Source organism: Trichosurus vulpecula, chromosome 9 (genome assembly GCF_011100635.1).
Source record: "Trichosurus vulpecula isolate mTriVul1 chromosome 9, mTriVul1.pri, whole genome shotgun sequence".
Classification (NCBI taxonomy): domain Eukaryota; kingdom Metazoa; phylum Chordata; class Mammalia; order Diprotodontia; family Phalangeridae; genus Trichosurus; species Trichosurus vulpecula.
The window spans coordinates 25,478,075-25,487,521 of NC_050581.1; positions in this window are offsets into that span (position 1 = coordinate 25,478,075).

The window sequence follows — 9,447 nt, forward strand, 5'->3', positions numbered from 1 at the left end:
TAAACTTCACCATGCTTCAGTGCAGCCCAAGGCAAACAGGAAACTTCCAGGGGCCAGACCTCCATGTGCTTCAGCATAGTCCTGAGCAATGCAAAAAAAAAAAAAACCACCTGGCCTCAGCACACACCAGTCACCACCACTGCACCGGGTAATCTACCAGACTCCCACAGCCTCCAACTGCCAGGCCCCAAGTCACCAGCACACGAAATTAGTGACCAGACCCTTGGCTCCAAGCACAAGAAGTTTAGGACAGTGCCCCTATGCTCCACCAAAAGAACTCAACTTTGAAAGCCAGGACATCGTCAAAAAACATGAGCAAGAAGAAAAATTAGTATTCAGCATAGAAAGTTACCATGGTGACAGAATACAAACTCAGGAGAGGACAACATTGTCAATATACCTACACTTGAAACCTCAAAGGGGAACATGAACTGGTCCCCAGCCAAAAACAAAGCCTTCTTGGAAGAGCTTAAGAAGGATGTGAAAAGTCAGGTAACAGCAGTAGAAGAAAAAAAATGGGAAAAGAAATGATAGATATGTAAGAGAGAGTCAATAGCTTAGAAAAGGAAGATCAAAAATTGACTGAAGAAAACAATTCTTTAAAAAGTAGAAATGGCCAAATGGAAAAGGAGGTACAAAAACTAATTGAAGAAAATAATTTCTTAAAATCTTAAATTGGACAAGTGGGTGCTAATGACTCTATGAAACATCAAGAATCAGTCAAACAAAACCAAAAGAATGAAAAAATAGAATAAAATGTAAAATATCTCATTGGAAAAATAACTGTCCTGGAAAATATGAATCTGACAATTTAAGTGAAATGGCTGAATATTTACAAAATGTAAATTTCCCATATTAACAGAAGTAATAAAATACTTAAATAACCCAATTTCAGAAAAAAAAATTGAACAAGCCACCAATGGACTCCCTAAAAAATCTCGAGGGCCAGATGGATTTACAAGTGAATTCCCTCACACATTTAAAGAAAATTTAATTCCAATACTATATAAATTATTTCAAAAATAGGTGAAGAAAGAGTACTAGCAAATTCTTTTTATAGTACAAGTATGGTGCTGATACCTAAACGAGGAAGAGCCAAAGCAGAGAAAGAAAATTATACACCAATTTCCCTAATGAATATTGATGCAAAAATTTTAAATAAAATATTAGCAAAGAAATTATAGTAACTTATCACAAGGATAGTACACTATGACCTGGTGTGATTTATACCAGGAATGCAGGGCTGCTACAGTATTAGGAAAACTATCAGCATAACTGACCGTACAGGGCCAGCTAAATGGCACAGTGAGTACAGCACTGGCCCTGGAGTCAGGAAGACCTGAGTTCAAATTTGGCCTCAGACAGTTGACACACTTGCTAGCTGTGTGACCTTGGGCAAGTCACTTAACCCCAATTGCTCTGCTTTTCCCCCTCAAAAAATAACTGGTCATATCCATAACAAAATTAACAGAAATCATATGATTGTCTCAATAGATTCAGAAAATGCTGCCAACAAAATACAGGACCCATTCCAATTAAAAACTGTAGAAAGCATAGGAATAAATGGAGTTTTCCTTAAAATGATAAGTATCATTTCTCTAAAACCAACAGCAAGCATTCTATGTAAGGGGACGAGCTAGACACATTTCCAAGGAGATCATGGAGAAACAAGGATGTCCATTACAACCACTGTTATCCAATATTGTACTAGAAACTAGCTTTAGCAGTAAGAGAAGAAAAAGTAAATGAACAGTTAAATAGGCAATGAGGAAACAAAGCTTGCACTCTTTGTGGATGATATGATGGTATACTTAGAGAATCCTAGAGAATATGCTAAAAAACTACTTGAAATGATTAACAACTTTAGCAAAGTTATAGGATATAAAATAAACCCACATCAGCATTTCTATATATTACTAACAAAGCCTAGCAGCAAGAGAGAGAAGGGGAAATTCCATTTAAAATAAGTGTAGACAATATAAATTATTTGGGAGTCTACCTGCCAAGACAAATCCAGGAACCATATATGAAAACAATTGCAAAACACTTTTCACACAAATAAAGTCAGATCTAAATAATTGGGAAAATATAAGTTGCTCATTGGTAGGCCAAGCTAAAATAATAAAAATTACAATTCTACCTAAATTAATTTACCTACATTGTCATACCAATCAAACTACCGAAAATTATTTTATGGATTTAGGAAAAAATAACAAAAAATTCATCTGGAAGAACAAAAGTTCCAGAATATCAAGGGAATTAATTAAAAGAAATTCAAGGGAAGGTGCCCCAGTCATACCATAGCTAAAACTGTATTCTAAAGCAGCAATTGTCAGAACTACTTGGTACTGGCTAAGAAATAGAGTGGTGGATCAGTGCAATAAGTTACACACACAAGACATAGTAGGTAAAGACTATAGTACTCTACTGTTTGATAATCCCAAAGACTACAACTTCTGGGATAAGAACTCACTATTTGACAAAAACTTCTGGGGAAATTGGAAAACAGTATGGCAGGAACTAGGTATAGACCAACACCTTACACCATATATCAAGGTAAGGTCAAAATGGGTACATTATTTAGACATAAAGGGAAATGCTATAAACAAATTAGAAGAGCAAGGAGAAGTTTACCAGTCAGACTTAATGCAGAAAAGAAGAATTTATGACCAAACAAAAAATAGAGATGCTCTTTTCGTGATGGCAAAGAGTTGGAAATTGAGGGGATGCCCATCATTTGTGAAATGGCTGAACAAGTTGTAGCATATAAACATAATGGAATAGTATTATTCTATTAGAAATGATGGGCAAGTGCATTTCAGAAAAACCTGGAAAGATTTACAGGAACTGATGCTGAATGAAGTGAGTAGAACCAGGAGAACATTGTACATAGTAACAACAATACTGTGTGATGAACAGCTTTGATAGACTTAGCACATCTTAGCAATTCAAGGATCTAAGACAATTCCAAAAGACTCATGATGGAGAATGCTATCCACATTCCAAGAAAGAACTATGGAGGCTGAATGCAGATCAAAGCATACTATTTTCTCTTTTTTGTTTTGTTCTTTTGTTCTGATTCTTCTTTCACAACTTGACTAATGTGGAAATATGTGTAATACGATTGTACAGGTATAGCTTATATCAGATTACCTGTAGCCTTGGGGAGGGGAAGAGGAAGAAGGGAGAAAAAAATGGTGCTCAAGATCTTATAAAAGTGAATGTTGAAAAATAAAAAAAAATGCTGATTTGCAAGTTCAATTCTTCATTATTATAAAGAGACAATGATGTGAGTTATTAACACATAAGACCAGTATCATTTTGCTTATTACATGATTACCCTGCTTCCCTTTCACCGTATCTCCACCAAAGTTCCTATGTAATTTTAAGAAAAATGGGGAGAAACCAGCTCAAGATTTCACATCCCTGAATGCTTGTGGCCAAATAGTGTCCAAAACAGGTGGTGGCCTTCTTCATTAAGGTAGCCAATAGTGACTGAAAATGTATTATGTCACCTTTCCTTCCAATTTGTATACAGAGTTAAGAGCAGCAATGTATAATAAGTAATCAATAGTTTTCTGAAAAGTACCATAAAAAGAGGTCCTTGAAAGCCAAGAGGGCAGAAAATTAATGGGGGAAAGACAGCAAATCCACACTATAATTTTATTTACCCCTTGCAAACTAGTGACTGTTTTGCCAAGATATTCTTAATCTTTTACTTTTCATTAACAGTGATCCAGTCTTTTGCACAATTTGCATTTGCATGAGTGTCCACATGCATATATATATATATATATATATATATATATATATATATATATATATATATATATATATATATATCCATCAGAAAGTTAAAGCCAATAGGAGAAAAATTCAGCTTAACAAAACATTTCAGTGGATCTGTTCAATAAAGATTCATTGCATTGGGAATTTGACTGTATTTGGCATAGTCCAAAATTGAAATCCTGTCCCTGTGTTTAATATACTGGAAAAATATGTGGTTTGTTGGTATAGGGAAATACCAGATAAGGAAATTCACTTTACCAGTATTGATCACCATGTTCTCTACAACTTACCATCTTGTTTAGATTACTGAGAAGTTAAGTGACCTGAAATGAGTCAAAGAATCAAAACGTATCAGAGATGGAACTTGAACTCATGTCTTTCGGACTCTGAGGCCAGTTTCCTATCCATTATGCCACAATAGCAATTTTCTTTGGTCCAAGTGGGTTAAATGACTTACCCTGGGTCACACAGCTACCCAACGCTTTTGAACAATTCTGTTCCTTGTTTCCCAGAAAGCATCCCCACTACAATGGAAAGAACGCTCCAATGAGTCAGAAGAACTAGATGGAAAACCTAGGTCTACTACTTGGGAGAACTGCAATGCCAGGATTGAACTAGCTGCTCTTGAAGCTCCTCATTTTTAAAACCATAATACTATGATCTAAACTGTTGCTCAAAAAAATATAAATAGCACTTGATGTACGACTGTTTTTGAAGGAAATTATGGCCTTGAATGGGAAGTGATTTAATCGATGTTCTCATAAATGTCCCTGGTTAGAGTCTATTATCTCATACATTCTTTTATAGTATTTTTTCTAGACTAATATTTAAGGTAGTGCAGTATAGTAGATAGAGCACTGACCTTAGAATCAGGAAGACATGGATCCCAGCCCCTGATATATATTGTCTCTGTGACCATAGGCAACTCTCTTATCCTCCCAGGCTCTATCTAAGACAATGTTACAGGTCAGTTGCCTCTCTGCTTTGGCAGATGGATTTTATATGTTCAGTATTCCCCACACCTGTAAATCACAGGAAAAATCAAATATCTCTGTCGCATATTTTAAAATGTTTTAAATCTCTTCATAACCTGGTCCCTTTGAAAGTTTCCAGTCTACATACACTCTCCTCCATGTACTCTGTGATCCAGTGGCACTGGCCTCCTTATTATTCCTTGAACAAAACAATCCATCTCCTTACTTAGAACATTTTTCACTGGCTGTCTCTAATGCCTGGAATTCTATCCCCCAAATTCTCTGGCTCCTGGATTCCCCTACTACCTTCAAGTCCAAATTAAAATACCACCATCCTGTAAAAAGCTTTCCCCATCCCTCAGTGCTAGAGTCTTCTCTCCTTTGATTTTCTTCCATTTTTCATATATATTGCACGTAGTTATGTCCATAGTCTTCCCCATTAGACTGAGAACTCATTAAGAGTGGAGGCTAGTTTTTATTTGTTGGTTGCTTTGTTTTTGCCTTTCTTTTCACCCTTGGGGATGCTTAGAAGAGTATATGGAACACAGTGGGTGCTTAATAAACGTATATTGACTTGTATCTCAGGATCACAGATTTTAGAATAGAAATAATGTATAAGGTCAATTAAAATAATTCATGCTTTACAAATAAAAAACACAGAGGCCCAGAAAGGCTAAATGATTTGCCAGGGTCACCCGGATTATAGGAAGAAACAGGTCCTCTGACTTCAAATCCAGGACAACCATACTGTTGTGTTATAGAAAAGTGAATTGTTATCATTGATAATGATGATCATTCTAATACCTTACATTTAAATAATAATAATAGCTGACCATCCATGATGCCAACTCAGATTCATCATTGTGACATAGAGGGAACCTGGGTTCACAAAGATAATAATGTCAGTAGACTATAAAGCTCTGTCTGGTTTGTAGATGTTTGAAAGGCTTCCAGTATGGTCCAAATGACAGATTGAATCCGTTTTCCAAGAATTAGCCTAGTTACATATGGGGATGCTTATCACCAGTAGACTGAGAAATTGGTCATGAAGTCTTTAACAGTCCAAGAAAAAAAGAAAAGAAAAAGTGCAAAATGACTTTCAGCCTTGTTTGGATGCCTTACTTCTGTTGTTGTGATGATAGCAGAGAGGCAGGAAGGGGGGAAAAGGTGTTAAGAATCAAAGGGGTTTTTATTTGGCAATCTATAAACTTTAATTTAGTTGTTGGTGACTAAGTATGAGATCCTTGTTGAATACATAAATGGACATACTGCCAGAATCATATTTATCTGGATGATCTCAATACAAATGAAACCAGAAGAAAGAATAGAGTTGCAACTAAATGAAAGGATGGTTCATAAACACTTCTTGGAGAGGCAAATGAAGAAACTCATGGAGATTTTTTTTGTTGTTGTTGTAGGTAACAGTAAACATCATTTTGCTGGGTAATTCACATCTTATATTGTTATACTTGATTATCATTTACAAAAAGACCACTATGAAAATAAATGCAACTTAGGCACCAACTTATACGGTAGAAGAGGAGGAGATACAAGACAAAGAAGACGACAGACCCACCCATAAAATTAAATCAACATATCCTTTCACATTTGGTGACTTCAATGAAAAAGGTCAGACTATGGGAGGGTGGAAAGAAATATGCTCAGAAATAAGAATTAGAAACAAAGAATGAGAGAGTCAAAAACTAGTGGAATACACAGAAGCACTTGTTTATCGAGGAAAGAATTGATTGTTTTTGTTCAGTCATTAAGATCTGTTCAGTTCTTTGTGACCCCACAAATGATAGCAGGCCACACCTTTCTATCCTCCACTATCTCTCAAAGTCTGTCCAAGTTCATGTTCATTGTTTCCATGATACTATCTATCCATCTCATCTTCTGCCATATCCCTTTCCTTTTTGCCTTAAATCTTCCCCATTGTCAAGGTCTTTTCCAATGAGTCCTATCTTCTTATCATGTGGCCAAAGTATTTAAGCTTCATCTTCAGTATTTGACCTTCCAGTGAATAGCCAGAATTAATATCCTTAAGTATTGACTGATTTGACCTTCTTGCTGTCCAAGAGACTCTCAAAATTCTTCTTCAGCACCACAATTCAAAAGTGCTTATTCTATGGTGGTCTGCTTTCCTCATTGTCCAAATTTTACAGCCATACATTGCTACCTGAAAAGACATAGCTTTAACTATAAAGACCTTCATCAACAAGATGATGTCTCTGATTTTTTGTATGCTGTCCAGATTTGCCATAGCTTTCCTTCCAAGGAGCAAGTGTCCTTTAATTTTATGGCTGCAGTTGCTGCTGCAGTGATCTTTGAGCCCAAGAATATAAAATATGACACTGCTTTTGAGCACTGAGAAAAATTACATGTAGAAAAAGAAATAAATTTCTATAGTTTAACAGGGTGAAAACACTTCCTTATATGGAACTCATTCCTGAATTAGTTGTTTTTCTACAAATTGCCAATTTCTGAAATGATTACTAAAACTTTTAAATAAAAATATCTGAAGCACAAACAAACCTTCCTTCCTAAATTGAATATGTATTATGAAAAAAGTATTTAAATGGAAGGAAGAATGTAGATACAATCAATAATAATATTAGTTAATAAAATACAATTATCATAAAAAGACAACCAAAGAAGCATTTAAAAACTCTTTACTTCTTGCCAGGTGAAGAGATAAAGCAACAAAGAGAAAGACTAGTTTAGCTTATAAACTAGTTTTGAAAATCTTACACAGAAAAATGATAGGTTTTGTCAGCAGTTTCACCTCGTGAAATAGAGAATCAGTACATGGTAAAACTAGTTTAAAGATAGATTAATAAGAGATCAAAGTAAATAGTTATCCTAAAGATTGTTGTTCAGCCATTTTCAATTGTATCTGACATTTTTTGATTCCATTTGGAGTTTTCTTGGCAGAGATACTGGTGTGGTTTACCATTTCCTTCTTAAGCTTATTTTACAGATGAGGAAACTGAGACGAACAGGATTGAGGGACTTGCCCAAGGCCATACAGATAATAAGTATCTGAGGCCATATTTTAACTTAGGAAAATGAGTCTAATTCCAGACCTAGTACTCTATCCACTGCACCAGCTAGCTGCCCAAGGACATTTAAGGCTGAAAATTGAAGAAGAAAAAACAAGAAGAAAAATTGAAAAGATCTGAAAAGATTCTGACTTTGTAGATCCCTCAGTCTTTAGGATTCTGGCTCAAGGCTAAGGAAATGTGGTCAAACCAAGTTGGGTTCTCTAGATGGATTCCTATTTTTCATTTTAATACAAAAATGCATAAAAGAGTCACCACAGAAGATCCTATTTCCGGGAGCCAAGATGGTGGAGTCAGCAGCAGATCACTGTAGCTCTCCTATATTCACTTCCAAGCAATCACAAAATAGTGGCCCAGAAAAAATACTCAAACAGTGGAGCCAATGGGAAGATGGGGTGGAACAATCTTTAGGCCCATGAGACTTAGAGGATTAGCAAGGAAAGTCCTTCTCACTCATTCGAAAGGAGGAGTGCATTGCAAGACAGGAAGTATCCCAGCTAGCCAGCAGCAAGCCTGACCTCAGCAAATCAGCAGGACATCCTGAGACCCAGGAAAGTGGAGTAGGCCAACCCTAGGACATGCCATGTTCATAGCCAAGTGAACAAAGAGGCTCCAGCTCTAAGAACCACCAATGCTTCAGGGTACCCAGGGGCAAATAGGGGTCATCCAGCAGGCAGACCTCCACATGCTTCAGCACAGACCAAGGCAAACAGGCAGCCTCCAGAGGCCAGACTTCTATGTCCTTCAGTGTAGCCTCAGGAAATAAAAAAAGACAAAAACATCCCACCAGGCTTTAGTACATACCAGACATCATCACAAGGACTCAAACTCAAAACCAAGTAAGCCAGACCCTCATGCACTCCAGCACCACCAGTCCCACATTCTCAACACAACACCAGATATGAGGGTCCCCCATGGGCCTCAGGGTAACATCAGTGCAATACCAGATAACGAGCCAGGGCCTGCAGCCACTGGCACAAGAAGCCTGAGACTGAGCCCATTCCACCATGGGGGCAGAGATCAAATTTAAAACAAAGGAACTAGGCCCCCAAACATGAGCAAAAAAAGAACCCTCCCCAAAATCTGACCATAGAAAATTGTTATAGTGAAAGGGAAGACCAAGACACAAACTCAGAAGAGGACAACAAAGTAAAAAACCTATGGGCAAAAATCTAAAGAAAAGGGGGAATCCCAGAAAGAATTCATGGAATAGCTCAAACAGGAGCTTAAAAATTATAAAGCAGAGAGAGAAGAAAAATTGGAACAAGAAATAAGAGTGATGCGAGAGAATTGGGGGGGTGGGGCAAGTGAACAGCTTGGAAAACTGCTTAGAAAATAGAATTGGCCAAATGGAATAATAACTACAAATGCTAATTAAGGAAAAGGACAACTTCAAAGAGAAAATTGGGGAAGTGGAAGCTGATGACGCTAGGAGACATCAAGAACCAATCAAACAGGGAGACAGAGCCAAGATGGTGGCTGGAAAGCAGGGACTTGCATGAGCTCCTTGCCAGGTCCCTCCAAAAACCTATAAAAATTGGCTCTGAACAAATTCTAGAACTGTAGAACCCACAAAATACCAGAGGGAAGCAGGGATCCAGCCCAGGACAGCCTGGATAGTC